Below are 26966 nucleotides of genomic sequence, written 5' to 3'. Positions count from 1 at the left end.
CTGGAAGATGAATGGATGTCCATCAATTGGAGAATGGTTGGGTAAATTGTGGTATATGAAGGCTATGGAATATTATTGCTCTGTAAGAAATAACCAGCAGGATGAATTCAGAAAGGCTTGGAGAGACTTGCATGAACTGATGCTGAGTGAAATGAGCAGAACCAGAAGATCACTATATACTTCAACAACAATACTGTATGAAGATGTATTCTGATGGAAGTGGATATCTTCAACATAAAGAAGATCTAATTCACTTCCAGTTGATCAATGATGGACAGAAACAACTATACCCAGAGAAGGGACACTGGGAATTGAATGTAAAATATTAGAATTACTGTCTATCTACCCAGATTACTTATAACTTCAGAATCCAATACTTAACGTGCAACAAGAAAATTGGATTTACACACACATATTATATCAAGGTTATGCTGTAACACATGCAAAATGTATGAGATTGCCTGTCATCTAGGGGAGGGAGTAGGGGAGGGGAAAATCTGGAAAAATGAATACAAGGGATAATGTTATAAAAAATTACTCATGTTTATATACTGTCAAAAATGTATAATTAAAAAATTAATAAAATAAAAAAAAGAATTTATTGGCATAAAGTTGAGCAAAGTAGTTCCTAACTATTGTTCTAATTTCATCTTCATTAATGGTGAGTTCTCCCTTTTCATTTTCAAGACTAACAATTTGCTTTTTCTCTTTCTTTTTTTTAATCAGGCTTACTAAGGGTTTGTCTATTTTGTTGTTTTTTTCATAGAACCAACTCTTAGTTTTATTAATTAATTCAATAGTTTTTTTTTTTTCTTTCAGTTTTATTAATCTCACCTTTTATTTTTAAAATTTCAAGTTTTGTGTTTGTCTGGGGGTTTTTAATTTGTTCCTTTTCTAGCAATTTTAGTTGTAAGCCCAATTTGTTGACCCTCTCTTTCTCTATTTTATGCAAGTAGGCCTCTAGAGATATAAAACTTCCCCTTATTACTGCTTTGGCTGTATCCCACACATTTTGGTATGATGTCTCACTGTTGTCATTTTCTTGGGTGAAGTTATTAATTATGTCTATGATTTCTTGTTTTACTCAATCATTATTTAATATAAGATTATTTAATTTCCAATTGTTTTTTGGTCTATTTTCCTCTGGCTTTTTATTAAATGTAATTTTAATTGCATCGTGGTCTGAAAAGGATGCATTTACTATTTCTGCCTTACTGCATTTGATTTTGAGGGTTTTATGCCCTAGTATATGATCAATTTTTGTATACGTTCCATGAACTGCTGAGAAGAAATTATACTCCTTTCTGTCTCCATTTAGCTTTCTCCAAAAAGCTATCATATCAAACTTTTCTAGTATTCTATTTACTCTTTGACTTCTTTCTTATTTATTTTGTGGTTTGATTTATCTAATTCTGTGAGATCTCCCACTATTATAGTTTTGCTGTCTATTTCTTCTTGCAGATCTCTAATTTCTCTTTTAAGAATTTAGATGCTGCACCACTTGGTGTGTATATGTTTAATATTGATACTGCTTCATTATTGATGCTACCCTTTAGCAGGATATAATGACCTTCCTTATCTTTTTTAATTAGATCAATTATTTGTTTTTGTTTGATCTGAGATGAGGATGGCTACTCCTGCTTTTTTGGTTTTGCCTGAAGCATAGTAGATTCTGCTCCACCCTTTTACTTTTAGTTTGAATGTATCACCCTGTTTCAGGTGTGTTTCCTGTAAACAACATATAGTAGGATTCTGACTTTTAATCCAGTCTGCTAACTGCTTCCTCTTTATGAGGGAGTTTACCCCATTCACTTTTATGGTTAGAATAACTAATTTTATATTGCTTGCCATCCTGTTAACCCCTGCTTATGCTTTTCTCCTTTCCTTCCCTCTTATCCCCCTACTCAGTATTAAACTTGTGAACACCACTTGCTTTTCACAGCCCTCCCTTTTTAGTATCCCTCCCCCAACTTAAAGTTCCTCCCCTTATTTTACCCCTTTTCCTCACAATTTTTGTGTTCACTTCCCCTTTGCTTACTCCTTCCCTCTCACTTTTCAATGAAGTGGAAGAAGTTTCACCATAAATCGAATATGTCTATTGATACACACTATGTTCATCCCCCTTCTTTCTTTCTCTCAGATATAATAGGTTACCTTTGCCTCTTCATGAGATGTAGTACCACCACTTTAACCTTTTTTTATGATATAATTTCCTTTCTACCTCTAGTTCCTAGGACAAATTATACATGTGCTGTTTACATATCTTTATGGCAGACAATATGTTTTTAGTCTCCTCAGTATTTGAAGTCTGCTCTCTCTCCATACAGAAGCTGTCAATTGTTAGAGCCCTTTTGAATTTTTTGTTCATTTTGTCAGAGCAGAATCAAAGAAAACAAATTGACAAGAGAAATAATTGGTCTGTTTCTGGGGGGGATGGGCCTGGATGGTGTTACCGAGCTTCCTCTACAGACTGGGGGGAGGGCAGCAGCGAGGCACTAACAGGACAGAGATGGTTGTGCTGCCTCTGTGCTCTGAGAATGCACTGTGTCACTCTGGGTGGGGGTAGGAGTGGCTGGGTCTCAAGAGACACTAGCTTTCTCGGGTTTTATTCTTCACCTCTGGTGTTTACACCTTCTCTGCTGCTCCTGGCTTACTGCCAAGATGGAGTATCCACATTAGGGTAAAAGTCTTTTTGCATAAATGGAAGAGATTGTACCCCTACCCCCTCAGGTCTGGGTTGTGTGAGCTGTCTGTCTTGCTCTCGCTGCCTGCCCTCAGTCTGCGCCCAGTCTGTTAGTCCCTTCCTCTGAGCAAACACAGACTTTCTCTGGGGAATTTCAAGGATGTCTTCTGTTGCTAATTATTTGTGGGTTTCTTTTCAGGTCAAGCATTAACTCCGAGGCTTGTCATGAAGTAAGTCCTGAGAGAAAACGGAGCTCAAGCAGCTGTCTGCCTCCACGCTGCCATCTTACCAAACCCAATTTCAAATTGAAATCCTGGGTTTTGTAATTGAGAAAGAGAAGCATTCCCTATCATTCCAAAGAACAGTGTGGGGTTATCAAAATCATGGATACTTAAAGGGATATTTGTAATCGATGAGAAACAGAATGAGAGAAAAGAGATAGGACATTGAGAGATCAGAAACAGTCATAAGCATTAGGAGGTTGTATTCATATACTTACCAGAAACCTATGTGCCAAGATGAAAGATTCAGAGAAGTGGGCATGTCTAATGAAATGGTGGAGTTTGGAACTGGGTTAGAGAAGTCAAAAGTGAAGATGGGCCATTATATCTTCCACTATTTTGGGAAGGTATGTTTGAACTTAGACTATTAAACAATATTAAAACTTTAGAATGAGGAATTCTCAAAGTGGTTATTTCTGTCTGTCTTTACTTCACTCTTTGGGTCTTTCAATAGACACTAAAATAATTAACTATAAGAAATGGGATGGAATAAAAGAGAGAGAGAGAGAGAGAGAGAGAGAGAGAGAGAGAGAGAGAGAGAGAGAGAGGGAGAGAGAAGGGTAAGTATAAGAGAATAGGATGGAGGGAAGTACAAAGTTAGCAGTATAAATATGGATGAAAATGGGATGAACACACATAAAATAGAACATAGTAGAATGGATTAGAAACAATTCTAATGCTAGTTAACAGAAAGATATACACAGAATTTAAAATAGACCTAAATTATAGAGATAATTAGGGAAGTGACATTTTACAAAAAGGTCTCATAGAAAATGAATTTATATCAATACTGAATATTGATATACTAAATGGAAGTTCATTCAAATTCTTGCAAGAATAACAAAATAAATTTCAGGAAGAAATAGAAAAAGGTGTACTAACAGGGGAACCACAATTTAACCCTTTCAGACCTAAAAAAATATTCTATTCATAAAATAAGCCACTTTTCTGTTACTATTTGAAGAGTATCAAGTTGATGTCTTGATTTGCAGAATTAAGTCAGACTTACTCTGTCTTCCTAATACTCATCCTGAACAATCTTTGATTCTATTAATTGAGTTTTAGTTGATTCATAGATTCCTGTAGGTAAGCCATTTTCATGGATATTTGACAAATCCAATTTTGCATAATTCACATCAGTCTTTCCTGTTGCTCAATGAAGTGATGATTGCTTATTCCAGAAGTATTTCTGTAGTTTAAAAATTCCTATTTATCATGTTTTAATATATTTATCAATCTCTTTCCTCCTTTTTGACTAAGAAATGAAAATTACCTTTTAATGACCTTATACTAATGATACTGTATTTGCTATTATTGTTCAAATTAGTTTTTTTGTTCAGTCATTCAGTTGTGCCTAATTCTTTATAAACTTATTTGGAATTTTTTAACAAAGGTACTGGAGAAGCTTGCCTCCTTCTCCTTTCCTTTTTCACCCTCAGTTTACAGATGAGAAAAGATGAATCTTCCTGGCTTCAGGCCTGCCACCCTAGTTCCTACTCCACCTATCTGATATATTGTCTAAGTATATAATATTAAAATTATTGTATTTCATAGATTGCTTTATTACATGTTTTATGTATATTTTGTTTTATGTATATATTGTATATAACTACATATATGCATATACAAATATAACATATATTTATAAAGCAATTATGTATAATTGTTTTATACATCTCCCTCTCATTTGATTTTGATATCTGATAATCATTGTCTCAATAGAATTATTCCATAGGTCCTTTTTTATTTATTTAATTGGGATTTTGATTAGGATTATATTACTTTCATAAAGGCCAAGAAACTATTTGTATATAGTATTTTCATCCATTACTTCGATATAACATTTGGATTCATATTCAAAGGTTTTCTTCTTGTTTTTTATTCATGTGCATTTAGAAGGAAAATATAAGTAAGCTTATTTAATTTTCCCCTAATAGAATCATTGAGTTTAATATCATCTATCATAATTTAAATTTTCTTAACTTAATTTTCCTCATTTGTAAAAATGGAAGCATTAATAGAGAGCTTGCCTTACAAGATGATTATAGTAATCAATAGATAATATATGTATACATACAAATATATATGTATACATACATGATTATGTATATATATATATATATATGTGTGTGTGTGTGTGTGTGTATATATATACTATATATATTATACTACAATTATTATTGTGGTCATCATCATCATCATTAATATCTTCATAGCTATAAAGATTACATATGAGATGTTCAAATTTTCTATGAAAAATTAACTCACAGATTAATACATTGTTTTTGTGGAGTTGTGAACTGATTCAACTATTGTAGAAAGCAGTTTGGAAGTATCCCCAAGGGGCTATAAAAGTATGCATACTCTTTGACCAACAAGTGTTTTCTACAGGTCTTTTATTGTAAAGAGATCATAAAGGAAAGGAAAAAATGTTTGTGGCAGCCCTTTTTGTAGTGGCAAAAAATGGAAATTGAGTGGATGCCTATTATTTGGAGAATGGCTGAATAACTTATGGTATATAACTGTTATATAATACTATTGTTCTATAAGAAATGACCAACAGGATGATTTCAGAGAGGCCTGGAGAGACTTAAGTGAAATGAGGAGAAGCAGGAGATCATTATTCATGGCAATAGCAAGACTACATGATGATCAAATCTGATGGACATGACTTTCATTGACAGTGAGGTGATTCAGACTGGTTCCAATTGTCTTGTGATCCAAAAAGCCATCTGCACCCAGAAAGAGGACTATGAGAACTGAATGTGGACCAAAATAATATTTTCATTTCTTTTTTTTGTTGTTTGCTTGCATTTTGTTTTATTTCTACTTTTTTTTTCCTTTTTGATCTGTATGTTATTTATGGAAATATGTATGGAAGATTTGCACATGTTTAACATATATTGGATCACTGGCCAACTGGGAGAAGGGATGAGGGGATGAGAGGGAAAAACTTAGAATGCAAGGTTTTGTAGGGGGTGAAAGTTGAAAATTATCCATGTATATGTTTTGAAAATAAAAAGCTTTAATTTAAAAAAAAGAAAAACAACAACCCCCCAAAAACAGCAGATTCAGGATTCAAACTTAAAGGCTGAAAAATAAATTTTGAATAAAAAAATTCTAAAAAAAATAGTCACAACTATTTATTAAACACCTGATTATGTACCAGATAGTGTATTGAGATGGGTATAAATATACAAGCAGAAAGAATCTTCCTTTCTTTATAAAGAATTTGTAGAAGAATGGGACTGTGTCCTGGACTCCCACTCCCTTGTCACAAAGCCTCTCCCTGACCTTTTGAGTCCTTCCTGATGTTCCCAGACATAGAGATCTAGATGCTGCACCAGGCCAAGGCTGGGGGGGAGAGCAGGGCCAGCCCTGGAGCTGGATCAGGGGTTTGGGTCTGGGCTGGAACCAGAGCTATACTGAAAAGACCTGCCCTGGGATTGTGTGCTGGGCTCACAACCTGGTTCCACAGATCTTTTCTGCTGATAGTCTAAGTTCCCTATGGCTATTCTACTCCATCTTTTTGTGGTTTTGATGCTCTAAAATTTATTTAGAGTCATTATTTAAAGGAATTTGGAGCAATTTGGGGAGAGGTTGGATGAATTCCAGCATCTACTCCAAAATCTTGGCTCTGTTTCTTCTCCATATATTTCTTAAGTTTGTAGTAGCAGTTTTATCAATTTACTCATCCTAGCTGGTCTTTATTTCCTTTTTTTTTCATTGTTCTTCTTCCCCTATGCCATGGACAATTATTTGATCTTGGTGATGGAGCATCATCATTATTATCATAAAATATCATCATAATCAATGTTAATAATGATAATTCCTCCAGAAAAACAGAATATTGGAGATCAGTATCTATTTAGTCTTATTTAATATGTCTTTCATGATATGCTCATGGTAGCTTTTTGATAAATAGAATCAAGTTGAAAGGAAACCAGGATAGTGAGGAAAATGTCAAGCAAAATATTTCAATAGATCAGCAAACATCTGACAAAAGTATCTGACATTCTACTTGGCATAGGGGAGAGAATATTCACAAATTAGTAAATACTAGGATAGAATGGTAAATAGAGATGAGTAAACAACCAATCTATGTCTATATTTATATCACTTTATGCATATAGTTATTCGAGTCTATATCCATTTTCATGTCTATATGCATCTATATTTTTCTATTGAATGTTCTTATCTCTACATTGAATATATGATGATTGAATGAAGGAATGGGGAAATTTTTTTCTTGTAGAAGACTAGACTTATGATTGATATGATACAAGTATTCAATAATTTGTATGGCTGTTATATAAAAGAGAAACTGTTTATTCTTTTTGATTCCCAAGGACAGATATAAGAAAAATTTTTAAAGTTTCTGAGAAATCTGAATTGACCAACTGATAAATAAATAGCTTGAAATGTTTTTCCTATATTAATGAAGTTTATTCAGGAACTTCTTGTAATTTATAGCTTTATGTTTTACTCTTAGGGACACTGAGTTCCTTAGATGTGTCTACTTTCTTCTCTGAATATCTCATAATTCTTGATTTAAGCACTGTTTTCTGTCACTGCTGAAGGAGTATTGCTACCTGCTGTGGAGGACACTGCCACTTACACAAATAGGAAATTCAAATACTTCTGATCAAAGGAGAGAATGATTCCCTGTGCTTGTCCAAAAGATCTGTTCTCTCACAGGAGTTATTCACTGCTACATTTGATTATTGATCATGCTTGATTATTGTTAGCTTGGTCTACTGTTTATTGGTAGATTTTGAAGCAGCTTGCTTTGTTATATGTATTCTCAGTGACATTTCTCATTTAGTTTGGCCACACAAGATATTTATCATATAATATATTTGAACTTATTCAATGATTAAAGAAATTAATTTCTTTCAGAATAAGAATTTATTCATGTTTTATACTTCTGATTGAATGACTCAACCCAGCTCATTGACCCTTCTATAATTATGATTGAAGTATGATAGGAAGAAAATCCCAATATTTGTACATATTTTATATTTCCTCTTCTAATCATAGTTTATCCTCATTATAATGTAAGCTCCTTATAAGCAGGTGCTGTTTTTCCTTTTGAATTCTCAGAACATAATAAAATCTTCTGAAAACGAAGAATGATTGTTGTATTAGAAGTTTCTGATAATCAGCTGATATAATGTCTATTGGGTCTTTGAACAAGAAATTTTCTTTTCAAATGAAAACTGTTATTTTTGTCCTTGTTTTTTCCCTTACAGTAAACATAGGAGGGGGCTAGCATTTTTCAACAATCTTTAGGTCATTCACATGATTGCAGCCCTGAGAAATTTATAATTTCCTCATCAATGAGATTGGAAATTAAGTCAATGTCTGTCACTGTTTAACTGTTTCCTACTCTCCCATGACCCTTACATTGCTGAAGAGATATCAGAAATTCCTTTATTAAGCCCCTCACTCCCTGAGAAATCATCCCCTCTACAATATTTGTCATTAATTGACCTTTTACCATTCCACACACAATGTCAAGAAACTTATTATTTTTTAAAAGAGCATACAAAATTTGGGAGCAAATTTCTCAAACTATTTGCAAAACTACTTAATGATGATTTGGTTTGATGATTGACTTATTTTGATGATTTCATCTTGACCCTGAGAAGTGTAATCTATGAACACATTGGTGGTTGTATAGAGCCAACAAATTTCCAGATAAGTCCTTCACTTTATTTCTATAAGTTGGGGAATGATTTTCTCTAAAATATGACAGCTTTAGAACAGTCATTGAAACAGATCCTACTGAATTGTGATAGAGTGGGGAAAAAAAGCTATGTAAAATAGAGGATGGTTAAACAATACTAGAAATACTATACTATATAAATAGAAATACTAGAAATACAAATAGTAGAAGCTCTTCTGCTTTGGTCCCTGAAAGCCAGAAACATTGCAATTCATCCCATTCTCCAGAGTTCTATTAAGAGGACATGTCTGGTCTGTGCATTGGTTTAAATTCCTAGTGATTATGCTCCCCTAAGTTTAGGAGGGTCTCTGGCATTCTGGTTCTCCAGTTTTTACAAATGGATATTTACATCAAAGGTTTACATCAACAAATATAAAAACACCCTCTGAAAAGCCCTGGGATATTGTCATATTTTATATTCTCTCAGTCTCAGATTATGTTTCTAGATCAGCTCAGTTCCTATATTTTATTATTGTACCAAGTTCTCAGTACAAAGCTCCCCTAGTGCTGAATCCTTAGCTTCTTAAGCTTTTTCTACTGGGTTTCTACAATATCTGAGACTATAATCTAGCCTCCAAGTGAAGATTCTCTGAATTCCTGGGTATAGGCTGTCTACCACTTTTGTCTAGAATTGATGTGGAAAACTAAATGGATCAAAAATATTTCCTTCTAGGGGCCATAAGATTTAAACTTGCACTTTCCCACCATACAATTTAGCTCATAGTGTCTGAATTAAGAACAGTATATTCATCCTTTCTGGATGCTATTGGAAAGGGGATACTGGAAAAGGCTACTTTCCCAGAAACAAGATCCTGACCCTTCATGCATGGATGATATGGGCCAGAACTTGAAACAAGGTACTAAGTGGAATTGAGGAGACAGTGGTTAAATCTAGTTAATCCTACAACAAATAATGATTTCCTAGTGATATAATGATTGGTATACTTAGTGTGGAGCATATTGGCAGGGACTGAGAGCCACAGAGGGGAATTTCTCAGGACCAGAGAAGGCAGGTGCACTAGAAGCTCTCAGAGGCTGAGACAGATTCATTCCATTGTCCACCTTTGTGGGGGCTGGAGGCTGAAGCACAAACTTTTGGATTTGGAGAGATTTAGAAAGTAGAGAAGGAGGCAGGAGCTCAAGCTCTAAGAACCAAGGAGAGAGGTAGGCCTCTAAGAAAACTAGCTGAGCCCCAAGTGAAGGAAATAGGACTTTGAAAGAGACAATAAAGGGTTTGGACTTTAACACCTGGATGTGCTTGTGGTGATTACTGAATTGAAAGGAAGGCTGCTTCCAGAGACCCCAAGAAAATCTCAACAGAGAACATTACACATGGATACCTTCATCCTAGTGATCTAAGCATATGCAAAAGTCTGGTTAGCCACATTTTCAGGAGGACCAGAATAAAATACAGTTTTTAATCAAGATACAGTTTTAGTATTGTTAGATTAGGCTAGAACTAGTTTATAGAGTTTAAATGGCCTATTAAAGAGATTTTAACTTATCTGAAAGGTCACTGGGAGCCATTGTGAGTTTTGGAAAACAGAAAATCAATGTTCTGATTTGCCCTAAAGGGAGATTATTTTGGCACCTATGTACGGTATGAATTGGAAAGGGGAGAAAATAGAAGTAAAAATAAACAATTAGAACATTATTTTTTTTTTTTGGAGATGGTAGTTGATAAGAGCTAAAAATCTATGGTGTTTCTGTGAAAGGAGAGAAAGGAACCGATGTGAAAGGCATAATACAAGTAGAATTTGGCACCAGATTCAATGATTCGTAGATTTATGGAATATAATTTTTACAGCTGTAATTATAATAATAATCAGGTGTCTGTTGTGAGAAGTTCTGTGCCAGGTATTTATCAAAGGAGAAAACAAACTTTACCATCAAATATCTTGTCATTCAAATTTAAACTTATTCAGGTGTTCATTAATATTTGGGTTAATCAAAATACTGTACATAACGACCTTAGATGTTCACATAAGGAGTGGTAGAATGACCATTTGGGATATTATGGAGACATTGTAAGGTTTTAGGCACAGATATAAATTGTAATAAATGGTCTATGTCTAAGATTATAAGTTATAAAAACAGGAGACCTCATGAATTGATCATGAATTTCTAAATATGACCAAAGTTCCAAGTACATCTGAGATGTTTCTAGAATTATTTTTAGGTATATTAAAATAGTATTATATAAGTTTAGAAGACTAGGACGAAGCATTAGATTTTCTCTTGCTCAATCTCCTATTCAAAATAAGAACAATTAATAACAGCTCATATTGTCATAGTACTTTAAGGTCCCAAAGCATTTTCCTTATAACCCCTTTGTGAGGTATAAAATGAAACATTATTGTATTAATTCTACAGTGAGCAAATAGAAACTGAGAGTTAAGGATCTTGCTGAAATTCATACATTTAGTGAATGATTGAACCAGGAACTAACCATCATTCTTATTCCATTTCTCTATATTTTACATTGTGCTTCCAAATTACCAATTCATTGTGTTCCCACCTGATGACTATCCAAGATCTGATAAGCTCCACAGGACAAGGCTTAATACTACTAATAAAATAATAGTCATAATTCCATCATATAATAGTTTATAAATATATATAGTGTTTGACAGTTTATAAAGCACATCCATATATATGTGTGTATAATTAAAATTATGGAAGATTATTAGTCTGTCAAATAAATGAGATGATATATTATTGTGTCCATTTTACAGAGGGGAAAAAATGAGATTCAGAAAATTTAATTTAATTTAGATTATGTAAATAGTAAGAAACAAGAATAAAAGTAAGACCATTGAGTTCTCATTCTATATTAGTTGTTTTTTTCTCCATCTTCTCAAATTATAATGGGATACCCTAACAAATAAAAACAAGGGTTAAAGATATTGCATAGCTGGTAACCCCTTGCAATTATACTCTATTGGTGAGCAGCAACCTACTCTATCTATGCTTAAAAATTCCTTCAATGCATTTTTCCAAGAGCTAAGTGAAGAACTGAGCCACCAGGACATAGGTATCTTAACTGAAAGAATGGACAAGTAGCTCAAAACTTTTCAGACTTCCCTCTTTTCCATTTTGTTAATCCATGTAATTCCTTTAACTTTCTTTCACACTCTGTTCCTTCATCTGTAAAGCAAGGCTAATCACACTGACGAAGCCCTTGGGCCCAGGAGTTAATTCATTAAATAATTTTTTCAGTGTTTGAATCCTGGGTTTTACTGTGACCTTAGACAAATAAATTAAATTTAATTCCTCTAGATTTCATTGCTATCACCTGGGGTTTAAAGTTGAAGTCTATCTGATCCATTCAAGTATTAGTTCTATATATAATCCTTTCATTCTGCATGATGTTTAACTAGTCTATGAACATGGAAGAAGAGAGAGATGACACAAGGAGACAATTTTATTAAGCTTTGATCTTGGGGAAAACAGGGAGAAGAATTTTATGTTTGAGATGGTATTGTAGACAAGAATATTTGTCTTCCCCTGGATCAGTATAGTAAACTTGAACACTCATTGTGTGTCTTGCAAGAGTTAGTAGATATTGCAATATGCAAGATGGTTTAAGTCTTTTATATTTCTCACTAAACTACCTTTCCTAGCTAAACATGTCTTTTACCTGTAATGGTCATCGTTGGTAATATGCTACAACTTGCCAGAGCTCACTTTGATTTTTTTTTTTTTTTTTTTTTTTTTGGTGAACTGTATCCCCTGATATGAAATTACATTATTCAGTGTTAGCAGTGACCAGATTCTCAAAAGCAACTCAGGATTTCAAGGATATTCAATTTTGTTGGTGTGGAGCAGATCCCCACAGTTATTCAGATTACAATCCCTCTGTGATTTAATAGATGGTCTTTGAAATTCATAATCTAAAATGTATTTTCTTATAAAATTTATGTAAATTTGATGATGGACTTATTCAAAATTTAAGAAGTATACTTTTGGCAAGAAAGGGCACATTCTATTATAAGATCTGAACTTGGGAGCCTTTTCAGTTTTGTAAGACATATCAGTATTGGAATACATGGGAGCCACCTGACAGTGGCTGCTGGAGATCCAATTCAGACCTGCAGAATAGATCTCCTTGTGTGAGAGAATGATACAAGGAGACTGAGAGGCAGTTGCTCTTCTCTGATCTCTCTCTGACTGAGGCCATTGTGTTTTCTGACCTCTCTCCTCTTCCCTCTGCCTCCAATTTATCTCATTCCCACTCCGCAACACTTGTGTCAGCAAAGGCTGCCCTGCAACTCCTTCTGATGTTATGATTCACAGCTGTGGTGGCTCTCTGAAAAGCCAAATGCACCTCCAGGAAAAACATGAGGAATCAAAATAGATCTTGCACGTAGATAGGAAGACAATATTGGTGAGAAAAAGATAGATTTTGTCTCAAGGAGCATTTGGCATTGAAATAATTTGTATTCTTAGCACTCAACATAGGACATGCTTGAAAAAAGGTAATTAATAAATATGTATTGAATTGAATCTTAACATTACTCAATCAACCAAAATATATTAAATCAAACCCCACCATATGGCAGAAACTGTTGAATCTAATTTCTGTCATATCTAAATTGTGAACTAACTGTATTGTTAATAGATAGCTTTTATTTAAGGTATTTATTCCAAGTTGCTAATTCAATGAGTTTTTTCAATTCAATTGCCTGTCAATTTAAGCAATAAGTCTCTGTGACCACTTAGATTTTTCCCCCAATATTATATAATATGCAGACAGGCTTCTTTTTCTTCTTTTCTCCCTTTTTTCCTCCTCCCCTTCTTCCTCTTCCTCCTCATCCTCCCCCTCCCTCCTTCTCTCTATTCTCCTCCTCCTCTCCCCCACTTTCTCTCTCATTTGAAAATATCTCTAATATTCCAAGGACTTGTGTAATAAGTATATGTGCATATATGTTTATCTCTGCTTACACACATATGTATTATTTCCTTAAGGAGGTTTATCTGTGTTCTCTAGTACAAAAGGAAGAAATTTTTCTTTTATTTGGATTTTGTTGATAGCCTCCTCCATAACAAAAATGTACACCAATGAAAATATATGTTTCACTGTTTCTTGTCTCACTTGACCATGATATGTAGCATCACATTCAAGAAAAATTATATTAATGGTCATATCTGTTGTGGAATAATTTATATTAACATATAGGTAGAATACAAATTTTTTGAGGGGAAATCTTTGTGTCCATTTTGATGTACTCAGTCATTGAGTGGCAATAAAAAAGAGTCATCTCAGAATTTATATTCTCTAAAAGTCTGAATCAATTGATGCCTTACAAAAACATTCTTAGTGTAGAAAATCATCTTCTAAAATGGAAAGCAAGGGAGAAGTATAAGCAAACAAAAAAGATTTAAATATTATTGGCTGCCTTCTCTCCATTAAATTGATGTTCCTCCTATGTTAGGATTACTAAGTGAGAACTCGGGTTGTCTGGATGGTGACAAGGTGAGAACTCAGGTTGACTTGATAGAGGGGGCAAGCTCATTGGCTGGGGTGGTTCTTCCCAGAAGCCCTTGCATTATCCCACGCCCATTCTCTGGGAGGATAAAAAGAGACAGCACTGGGCGCAGAGAACAGATCGGCCTGGAGAAGGATAAGAGCTGGAGGAGATTCAGAGCCAGGATTCAAGAGAAGACTCTGAATTACATCAGGCCTGACGGGGCTCTCTGCAGGAAGGGAAGTCACTTCTAAGGACAAGAGTTAACAGCAACTGCCTGGAGACAACGGTTCACTACAGGAAGAAGAATTCTGTCGGAGAGATTTGAGTAGACACAGCAGATCTCTTCCCAGAGAGTGATCCGGCAGCTTCTGGAGACGATAGCTCGTTACATTTGGCGTCCACACGTGGGGCAAGGACATTTGCTTATCCTGACAAGAAGAGCTAGACCAGACCTTTGCAATTTGGCGCCCGAACAGGGACAGACACAGTCCTGATTCCAGTGGAAAAGCTTCCGATCTAGATCTCAGTCTCTCTGACCCAGAACTGTGAGTAACGAGGAAACTTTGTTAAAGATTAAGTGAGCGTGTTAATAGATAAATAAGGAACTTAACTTGTTAAGGGCTAAACCAGGAATCTCTTATAGCTGAAATGGGGCAGATGTTAGCTATATTCAATCCCTGGACCTCAGCCGACTCAACCTCAGCCCCAGACGCAACCTCAGCTCCATTCAGGAGTGGTACTATAGAGAGTATAATCAAGATAATTGAGGAGCAGAGTTTACTTGTAACCTGGGTACAGATTGCTAAACTCTTGGCTGCATTAAGACGCACATCCCCTTGGTTCTTAGAGGAAGAAAAGATAGATGTAGATAAATGGAAGCTAGTGGGATATGAAATGAAAGAATTTCAAGCAAAAAATGGGCCTCGTTCAATTTCTGCAGAAGTATTTTATATCTACAACATAGTTCAATTAGCCTTAAACTATCAAGCAAGTTGTAGGAGAAGGAAAAGTTCTAAAAATGAACAGAGGAGGAAGTGTGAGGAAAAAAGGAAAGATCAAGATCTTTCCCTAGAGCAAGAGGATTTAAATGAGGAATTATGGTATGATTCTCTTGAAGAAGCTTCAACCCTGCCTAGAGAACAGATTATTGACAGGCCCACATCAACCCCACCTTCAGAGATGGAGGAAGAAAGAGGGGAAGAGGCAGAAACACAAACAGAATTGCCTGTGAAGCAGCCTAAGCCTATGACAAGATTAGAAAAAGCATTGGTTAAAGCTAAGAGAGAAGGACAGGATATAAGTGATTTTATACATGCATATCCTGTGATTGAAAATACTGACTCTGTAGGTAAAAAAAGGAGAAGATATGCACCTTTAGATTTGAATAAAATTAAGGATTTGAAAAAAGGTTGTACCCTTTATGGGGCTACATCAGCTTATGTCAAAATGTTACTAGATGGTTTGTCTTATGAAGTCCTAACCCCGAATGATTGGAAATCCATAGCAAGGACATGTCTGGAACCTGGAGAAAATTTATTATGGCTTGCGGAATTTCATGAATTATGTAAAATTCAAGTCAGATGCAATTTGGAAATAGGAGTTAACACACAATTCACTTTTGAGCACTTAGCTGGTGAAGGTCAGTATGGAGAGAATTCGGAACAGATTAATTATACCATGACAATATATGAACAAATTGCTAAGGCTGCAATAAAAGCTTGGGGTGTCCTTCCTGGACAGAAAGATCGTGGAGAGGCTTTCACTAAAATACAGCAAGGTCCCAATGAACCTTTTGCAGATTTTGTGGGACGTTTGCAAACTGCTGTCAAAAGAACTATTGGAGAAAATTCAGCTACAGAAATAATAACCAGACATCTGGCTAAGGAAAATGCCAATGAGATTTGCAAAAGAATTATATGGGGATTAGACAAAGATGCTCCTTTAGAGGAGATCATAAGACGCTGTGCTACAGTGGGAACAAATGCTTTTTACACCCGGACAATGATGAATGTGGAAAGACAGGGTCCCTCCTGGCAAGGGACTTCTAGAGAAACTCGGCGATGTTTTCAATGTGGAAAAATTGGACATCTAAGAGCTCAGTGTAGGTATGGAGATACAGTGAGAAGACAGGGTGAGAGAAGACCTAAAACCCCACGTCCAAAATGCAACAGAGGACTCCATTGGGCATCAGAGTGTAGAATAATTCAGGGAAATGGGATGAGGGGCCCAGGTCCAAGGCCCCAGGCAAAAAAGACTTGGGGCATGATGGCAGCTGATGTTACACCCAAAGAACCTTTAGAAGGCCAGGACTCTGATTTAATCAACCAGCAGAAAAGCAATCACATGGCAGAAAGGGATTACCTGATAAGTGAGCCAAAAGGCAATCAGATTGTAAAAATGGATTACACTTGGGGAGAATACAGGCCTTTTAAACCAACAGGGCTGTGTCCAGTGCAAACAACTCCAACGTAATTGCCAGATGATGAGAAGAGATTTAGAAAGTGGTAAATAGAAGGTAATTAGATAGGTTAACTGCCTGGGAGAGAGGGTTTGCTTGTATTTCTTCAGCAGGAGAAGGAATCAGATGGGTGCCAACAAGTCATATTCGCCTTGTCCATCAGAGAAAGACAGAAAAAGAGAAAGGCCTCAAAATAAAGGAGAAGATCTAAGAAACATCTGACACTGAAAGAGCATGGATAATAAGAAGACTGTTAAAGAACTTTAAAAACCAGCAGGAATCATTGGACTTCCTCACACAAGATGAGACTAATGGACAATGGACTTATGGACATTTATAAATTTTCAATTTATGATTATTTGATTATGATTATGTTATATACTTCTAGCATGTGTTACATTACTATGTGCTTATGTAATTTATGTAATTATCTGTAATACTTCCCATATTGATGGATTTATGTTTCAAGGTCATGACTGTCCTATGTTCTAAATCAAAAGAAAGGGGGAGATGTTAGGATTACTAAGTGAGAACTCGGGTTGTCTGGATGGTGACAAGGTGAGAACTCAGGTTGACTTGATAGAGGGGGCAAGCTCATTGGCTGGGGTGGTTCTTCCCAGAAGCCCTTGCATTATCCCACGCCCATTCTCTGGGAGGATAAAAAGAGACAGCACTGGGCGCAGAGAGCAGATCGGCCTGGAGAAGGATAAGAGCTGGAGGAGATTCAGAGCCAGGATTCAAGAGAAGACTCTGAATTACATCAGGCCTGACGGGGCTCTCTGCAGGAAGGGAAGTCACTTCTAAGGACAAGAGTTAACAGCAACTGCCTGGAGACAACGGTTCACTACAGGAAGAAGAATTCTGTCGGAGAGATTTGAGTAGACACAGCAGATCTCTTCCCAGAGAGTGATCCGGCAGCTTCTGGAGACGATAGCTCGTTACACTCCTACTCTTGCTACTACTAAAAAACAAAATAAAACAAAACAAAACAAACAAACAAAAAAAAAAAAAAACAACTTGTATTCTCATAGTGTTCCCCCCCACCTCCCGGAGGGTGGGGTTAAGTGACTTGCTCAGGGTCACACAGCTAGGAAGTGTTAAGTGTCTGAGACCAGCATTGACCTTGGGTCCTCCTGAATTCAGGGCTGGTGCTCTATCCACTGAGCCACCTAGCTGCCCCTCTCATAGTGTTTTAAAGCTTGCAAATTTCTTCACAAATAGTGTATTCATATTGTACTCACAACAACCTTTGTAGGTGGATTTTATTATTATTCTCATTTTATAGAAGAAGAAACTAAGACAGAGATAAGAAATTTACCTATAGTAACAAATAGAAAATGTCTCCAGTTGATTTGCACTCAGCTCTTCCTAACTTCATGTTCAACGTTATATCTACTAAGCGAGTTTACTATTTAATTTAAGGCAGCTAATAAGCATAGTGGATAGAGCATTGGATCTGAAGTCAAGAAGACCTAAGTTCAGATTCATCCTTAGACAGATAGACTTGATGAGATTACTTAATCCTTCCTTCAGTTTGCTTATCCTTAAAATGAGAATAGTAACAGTACTTATGTTGCATAGTTGTGAGGATTAAATGAGAGAATTCTGAAGGGTTTAGTACAATGCCTTGCACATAGTAGGCACTAAATTTGTTACTATTTTTATTGTTAATTTATGTAATAATTAGTGATTTGATGTATATTATATAATTGTAGATATCTTTATATCACATTCTTACTGTATTTTCTAGCTTTGATGCTTTATGTACTGAGGAATGATTAAAAAAAAAATTAATTGAATGTTTGAATTTTCAATTCTATCCCTTCCCATATCCCTCCCTGAGACTGTAAGCAGATATGGTTTATACATGTGCAATCATGTAAAACATTTTCATATTAGAAATTTTTGTGGGGGCAGATCCAAGATGGCGGAGAAGATACACACAATCCTGTGAGCTCCCTTCTTCCCTCACTACCAATTAGTTAAATCAGCCTCAAAAATAGCGCTGGACTGATAGAAAACGCAAGGACTGGAAGCACGACTTATCAGCTGAAAAGAATCTGGAGTTTCAACAGAAAAGGTCGATTCCCAGGGGAGGAAAAAAAGAGGCCACCACAGACGATTGGGTGGTGGCACACTGAGCTGATCGCACTGGGCAGGGCTCTGGGATAAGAGAAGCCACTGAGATAGAAGAATCTGGCACAGGCTGTTAGCTCTTCTCTGCTTATAAAACAGCAATTCAGAAGAGAAATCAAGCCACTTTAAAATATAAAGCCAGATACTAGAACCACCCCAATCTCAAAGTGACCTAACAGATCTCAGCACTGTGGGTGTGGCTGACTTAGGCTGTCCGGGCTTTCACCCGGGGGTAGTTAACAGATTGAGTACCGTGTATACACTGCCCAAGGTAACACATAGTGCCTGGCCCGGCTGGAGGCGGTGGAACTCAGCCCCGGAAGTCCCAGAGAAGAGGAACCTCTGAATTAGGGACTGCAGTTTCAGGGCAGACACTTCCAGTTTGAGCTCTGGGGCTTTTCATGTCATCTGCTGCTGACATTCTCGCCCCACCTGGACGCATAGGCTGGGCTTTGTGTCGCCTTTACTGTTCAGTCTTAAACCTCAGGAAAGTCGCTAGGACACACAGCCCGCTCAAAGGGCAGCCCTGCTAATCACCTCTGAGGCGCTTCCATGGAGGGGGTGGGGAACTCTCTCCCAGAGCTCTCTCTTGGCTCAGGTGCAGGAGCCGCTGCATGCATCAGGTCTGGAAGGAAGCTGGTAAATAAATAAATAAATAATTCCCTACCCCAGGGACAGACCCCAAAAGATTTTTTAAATATGAGTAAAAAGCTAAGAAAAATGATTGATTCCTTCTAAATAGAGAAAGAGCGGGTATCCAACCCCTAGGAAGTTAACAGCAGAGAGTCAGCAGATAACAGCCTAAAGGGGAACGATTCCTGCCCCCAATCACATAACTCTCTCCTAAAAGAGACTATTAAAAAATTAAGACAGTTCGAAGAAAAATGGGGAAAGGAAAGAGAAGCTATAATAGAGAATAACAACATCCTGAAATTGGAGTTGGAAAAAATATAGAATTCACAGGAGATGCAGGGAAACAAAATTAGTGAATTAGAAAAGGTTAAAAAAATCACAGGAAAGTCGGATTTCTGAATTGAAAAAGATAAAAAAAGTCTCAAGAAAATAAGATATCTGAATTGGAAAAAGAAAATAATTCTCTAAAAAAAATTAGGGAAATGGAAAAAAAATTCAATAGAGCAAAATAATTCATTTAAAAACGAAATTGGGCATTTACAAAAAGAATTAAAACTGTGAATGAAGAAAATAACTCCTTAAAATTCAGGATGGAACAAATAGAAATGAATGATTCATTGAGAACCCAAGAATCAGTCAAACAAAACAAAAAAAGAAAAAAAGAAAAAAATGAAAAGCTGGAGAATAATGTCAAATACTTACTGGGAAAACCTATAGACCTGGAAAATAGATCTAGGAGAGATAATCTGAGGATCATTGGACTTCCTGAAAACTATGACTACAAAAAGAGCCTAGATTCTATTTTACAGGAAATCATCAAAAAGAACTGTCCTGAGATAATAGAAACAGAAGGGAAAGTAGATGTCAAAAGAATTCATTGAACTCCTTCTGAAACAGACCCTAAAAAAAGAACACCACGGAATATTGTGGCTAAGCTGCAGAATTACCACACAAAGGAGAAAATCCTGCAAGCGGCTAGGAAAAAAACAAAAAACAAAAAACAATTTAAATACCAAGGTGACACAATAAGGGTCACATAAGATCTGGCTGCCTCCACATTAAAAGATAGAATGGCCTGGAACCTGATATTCCAAAAGAAAAAAGATCAAGGATTGCAACCAAGAATAAACTACCCAGCTAAGTTTAGCATCTTTTTCCATGGAAGAAGATGGTCATTCAATGAAATAGAGGAATTCCATATGTTTCTAAGAAAAAAACCAGACTTAAACAAAAAATTTGATCTACAAACACAAGACTGAAGAGAAACAGAAAAAGGTACACAGAACCCTTGAGAACTGTATCTCTGTGTAGAAAGTACACATGGATAATTTGATTTTACTGATATGAAAAAAAAGGGGGTGTAGTAAAGGGAATGGGATAGTATCAGAAAAAGGGGAAGGAGTGATAAAAAGAGGGAAACTACATCCCAGGAAGAGGAATATAAAATATACCATATCTGAGGGAATTTAGAGAGGGGGAGAAACATTGTGTGAATCTTACTCTCATCAGAAGAGGCTCAAAGAGTAAATGATTGACATATTTGTTTTTCAGAGAATTCTCTCTCACTTCATTAAAAGGGGGGAGAGGAAAAGGGAAAAGGAGAATAAGGGAAGGGACTTGGAGGGAGGAGGGAGGGATACTAAAAAAAGGGAGGGCAACGCATCACAAGGGGGGTCTGTAAATTAAATATCGGGGAAGGGGATCAGGGGGGTAAAGGGAAAAAGCATAATCAGGGGATAATATGATGGCAGGAAATACAGAATTAGTAATTTTAACTGTAAATGTGAATGGGATGAACGCTCCCATCAAATGGAGACGGATAGCAGACTGGATCAAAAATCAGAACCCTACAATATGTTGCCTACAGGAAACACACTTAAAGCAGGGAGATACATACAGAGTAAAAGTAAAAGGTTGGAGCAGAATCTATTATGCTTCAGGTAAAGCCAAAAAAGCAGAGGTAGCTATCCTTATCTCAGATCAACAGAAGCAAAAATTGATCTAATTAAAAGAGATAAGGAAGGAACCTATATCCTGCAAGAAAGGTAGCATAAATAATGAAGCCATATCGATACTAAACATATATGCATCAAGTGGTATAGCATCTAAATTTCTAAAGGAAAAGTTAAGAGAGTTCCAAGAAGAAATAGACAGTAAAACTATAATAGTGGGAGATCTCAACCTTGTACTCTCAGATCTAAATCAAACCACAAAACAAATAAGAAATTAAAAAAGTAAATAGAACATTAGAAAAACTAGGTAAGATAGACTTTTGGAGAAAACTGAATGGTAATAGAAAGGAATATACTTTCTTCGCAGCAGTTCATGGATCCTATACAAAAACTGACCATATATTAGGACATAAAGATCTCAAAATTAAATGTAGGAAGGCAGAAATAATAAATGCCTTCTTCTCAGATCACAATGCAATAAAAGCTACATTCAGTAAGAAGTTCGGGGTAAATAGACCAAAAAGTAATTGGAAACTGAATGATCTCATCTTAAAGAATGACTGGGAGAAAGAGCAAATTATAGAAACAATTAATAATTTCACCCAAGATAATGACAATGATGAGACATCATACCAAAATCTGTGGGATACAGCTAAAGCAGTAATAAGGGGAAATTTTATATCTTTAGAGGCTTATTTGAAGAAAATAGAGAAAGAGAAGATTAACGAATTGGGCCTGCAACTTAAAAAGCTAGAAAAATACCAATTTAAAAACCCCCAACCAAAAATTAAACTTGAAATACAAAAATTAAAAGGAGAAATCAATAATATTGAAAGTAAAAAAAACTATTGAATTAATAAATAAAACCAAGAGTTGTTTTTATGAAAAAGCCAATAAAAAAGATAAACCTTGGGTAAATCTGATCAGAAAAAAGAAAGAGGAAAATCAAATTGTTAGTCTTACAAATGAAAAGGGGGATCTTTCCACTAATGAAGAGGAAATTAGAGAAATAATGAGTTACTTGGCCCAACTTTATGCCAATGAATTTGATAACTTAAGTGAAATGGATGACTTCCTCCAAAAATATAGGCTTCCTAGATTAACAGAGGAGGAAATAAATTGCTTAAATAGTCCCATTTCAGAAAAAGAAATAGAACAAGCTATTAATCAACTCCCCAGGAAAAAATTCCCAGGACCAGATGGATTTACATGTGAATTCTACCAAACATTTAAAGAACAATTAGCCCCAATGCTATATAAACTATTTGAAAAAAATAGGGAATGAAGGAGTCCTACCAAATTCTTTTTATGACACAGACATGGTACTGATACCTAAACCAGGTCGATCGAAAACTGAGAAAGAAAATTATAGACCAATTTCCTTAATGAATATTGATGCTAAAAATCTTAAATAAGATATTAGCAAAAAAACTTCAGAAAATCATCCCCAGGATAATACACTATGATCAAGTAGGATTCATACCAGGAATGCAGGGCTGGGTTAATATTAGGAAAACTATTAGTATAATTGACCATATTAATAATCAAATTAATAAAAACCATATCATCATCTCAATAGATGCAGAAAAAGCATTTGACAAAATCCATCATCCATTCCTACTAAAAACTCTTGACAATATAGGAAGAAATGGACTATCCCTTAGAATAATCAGGAGCATATATTTAAGACCGTCAGTAAGCATAATATGCAATAGAAATAAACTGCAACCTTTCCAAGTAAGATCAGGAGTGAAACAAGTTTGCCCACTATTACCATTCCTATTCAATATAGTACTAGAAATGCTAGCCTTGGCATTAAGAGCCGAGAAAGAGATTCAAGGAATTAGAGTAGGAAATGAGGAAATCAAACTATCACTTTTTGCAGATGACACGATGGTATACTTAGAGAACCCCAAAGACTCTGCTAAACAGCTATTAGAAATAATTCAAAATTTTAGCAAAGTGGCAGGATACAAAATAAATCCACATAAATCTTCAGCATCCTTATATATCACCAACAAAATGCAACAGCAAGAGATACAAAGAGAAATTCCATTCCAAACAAATGTTGAGAGTATAAAGTATTTGGGAATCCATCTACCAAAGAATAGTCAGGAATTATATGAGAAAAATTACAAAACACTTGCCACAAAAATAGTCACATTTAAATAATTGGAAAGACATTCAGTGCTCTTGGATAGGCCGAGCAAATATAATAAAGATGACAATACTCCTCAAACTAATCTATTTATTTAGTGCTATACCAATCAGACTCCCAAGAAATTATTTTAATGACCTATAAAAAATAACAACAAAATTCATATGGAAGAATAAAAGGTCGAGAATTGCAAGGGAACTAAAGGAAAAAAAAAGTCAGTGGAAGGTGGTCTCAGTGTACCTGATCTAAAGCTATATTATATAGCAGCAGTCACCAAAACCATTTGGTATTGGCTAAGAAATAGAACGGTAGATCAGTGGAACAGATTAGATACAAAGGTCAAAAAAGGGTACATTTATAGCAATCTAATCTTTGACAAACCCAAAGATACCAACATTAGGGATAAAAATTCATTATTTAGAAAAAACTGTTGGGAAAACTGGAAATTAGATATGGACCCACACTTAACACCATATACCAAGATCAGATCAAAATGGGTCCATGATTTAGGCATAAAGAATGATATTATAAATAGATTAGAGGAACAGAGGATAATCTACCTCTCAGACCTGTGGAGGAGGAAGGAATTTATGACCAGAGGAGAACTAGAGATCATTATTGATCACAAAACAGAAGATTTTGATTACATCAAACTAAAAAGTTTCTGTACAAACAATACTAATGCAAACAAGATTAGAAGGGAAGTAACAAATTGGGAAAATATTTTTAAACTTAAAGGTTTTGACAAAGGTCTCATTTACAAAATATATAGAGAACTAACCCTGATTTATAACAAATCAAACCATTCTCCAATTGATAAATGGTCAAAGGATATGAACAGACAATTATCAGATGATGAAATTGAAACTATATCCACTCATATGAAAAAGTGTTCCAAATCACTACTGATCAGAGAAATGCAAATTAAGACAACTCTGAGATATCACTACACATCTGTCAGATTGGCTAATATGACAAGGAACAAATAATGATGAATGTTGGAGGGGATGTGGGAAAACTGGGACACTGATACATTGTTGGTGGAGTTGTGAAAGAATCCAGCCATTCTGGAGAGCAATTTGGAACTATGCCCAAAAAGTTATCAAACTGTGCATACCCTTTGACCCAGCATTGCTGCTATTGGGCTTATATCCCAAAGAAATACTAAAGAGGGGAAAGGGACCTGTATGTGCCAAAATGTTTGTGGCAGCTCTTTTTGTAGTAGCTAGAAACTGGTAGATGAATGGATGTCCATCAATTGGAGAATGGTTGGGTAAATTATGGTATATGAAGGTTATGGAATATTATTGCTCTGTGAGAAATGACCAGCAGGAGGAATACAGAGAGGCTTGGAGAGACTTACATCAACTGATGTTGAGTGAAATGAATAGAACCAGAAGATCGCTGTACACTTCAATGCTGTATGAAGAGGTTCTGATGGAAGTGTATATCTTCAACATAAAGAAGATCCAACTCACTTCCAGTTGATCAATGATGGACAGAAATAACTACACCCAGAGAAGGAACACTGGGAAGTGAATGTAAACTGTTAGCACTACTGTCTATCTACCCAGGTTACTTATACCTTCGGAATCTAATACTTAATGTACAACAAGAAAATGGTATTTACACACATATATTGTATCTAGGTTATATTGTAGCACATGTAAAATGTATGGGATTGCCTGTCATTGGGGGGAGGGAGTGAAGGGAGGGGGGTATAATTTGGAAAAATGAATACAAGGGATAATGTTATTAAAAAAAAGAAATTTTTCATAAGTATAAAAATAGAAAAAATGAAAGAAAATGAAAGAGCAACATGCTTTAATTTGTATTTGATATCTTTTTTTTTTTTTTCCTGTGGAGGTGACAACTATGCTTCATTATTAGTCCCATGGATTTGTCTTTGATCATTGCATTTTTGAGAATAGCTAAATCATTCACAATTCTTCCTGGAGCAATATTGCTATGTTTAATGTTTTCATGGTTCTGTTCACTTCACTATGCATCAGTTCACATAGTCTTTCCAGATTTTCTGAAATTATCCTACTTTTAATTTCTTATATTAATAATATTCCATTCCAACTTCTTTTACTCCCTAATTTTGCCCTTCTTACAAATGTTTTACTTTTAAACACTGCCTTCCCCAATATGCCCTCCTTTTTTTTTATCAGTTTCCCCTTCTCCCATGTATTATCCCTAACTTTTTTTAAGTTTCTCATAGGATAAGATAGATTTATATATCCAATTATATGTACCTACATTTTATTCTCTCTTTGAGCCAATTTCTCAATGAGAGTAACCTTTAAACTTTGTCAGCTGCCCTCACATCCCTCCCTCCTCCAACTTCCCCTCCATTATAACAGTTCTTTCATGACTTTTTTTTTTTTTTTTCCTATGGGACAGTTTACACTATACAGTCCCCCCTCCTTCTTCTTCTAGTACAATTTTCTTAATCACCTCTTTATTTTGTTTTTGGAAGGTTATCATCCCATCAAAATTATCTTATATCTACATGCTTTGTTGAATGTTCTCTTCTTTAAGTTATAATCATTCTCTTGGAGCAGGTTTCTTGGGGAGCTTCTGGAGGCAGCCTTAGTTTCAATTCAGTTCAATAATCCCACATGCAGCTAGGAATACAGATCCTTTACTGTCTCTTTCCAAATGTTATCTCCTTCACTTGAAGCTTGGTTAGTTTTCTGGAGGCCTTCTGGATCTTGGTTTCAGTGTTCTTCACAGGACAACCTGCCACCATTTCTCTGTCTTCCTTCGTTCTGCCCGATTTGTGAATCTCCTTAACTGAATCCTGCTGCTGACTCTCCTGAAGTTCTCTCAATGTCTCCATTTAGCATAAAGGTGGATGTTGGAATGAACTCCACCTCCAAGAGAGTGGGCTTCTGGGTTCTCCCTGGGCTTGTAGGAGCTCCTTAAAAGTATGCTCTCTTGATGATATGATAGTATACATAGAGAACCCCAAAGATTCAACTAAAAAGGTAATAGAAATAATCCACACCTTTAGCAAAGTTGCAGGATACAAAATAAATCCACATAAATCATCAGCATTCTTATATGTCACTAACAAAGTCCAACAGCTAGAGTTACAGAGAGAAATTCCATTTAAAGTAACTACTGATAGTATAAAATATTTAGGAATCTATCTGCCAAGGGAAAATCAGAAACTATATGAGCAAAACTACAAAACACTTTCCACACAAATTAAGTCTGATCTAACCAATAGGAAAAATATTAAAAGCTCTTGGATAGGGCGAGAAAATATAATAAAGATGACAATACTACCTAAACCAACCTATTTATTTAGCACTATACCAATCACACTCCCAAAAAACTATTTTAATTACCTAGAAAAAATAACAGCAAAGTTCATATGGAAAAACAAAAGGTCAAGAATTTCAAGGGAATTAATGAAAAAAAAAAAAAAATCAAATGAAGGTGGCCTAGTTGTACC

Source organism: Sminthopsis crassicaudata, chromosome 1 (genome assembly GCF_048593235.1).
Source record: "Sminthopsis crassicaudata isolate SCR6 chromosome 1, ASM4859323v1, whole genome shotgun sequence".
Lineage (NCBI taxonomy): Eukaryota > Metazoa > Chordata > Mammalia > Dasyuromorphia > Dasyuridae > Sminthopsis > Sminthopsis crassicaudata.
This window is presented reverse-complemented; position numbering follows the sequence as displayed.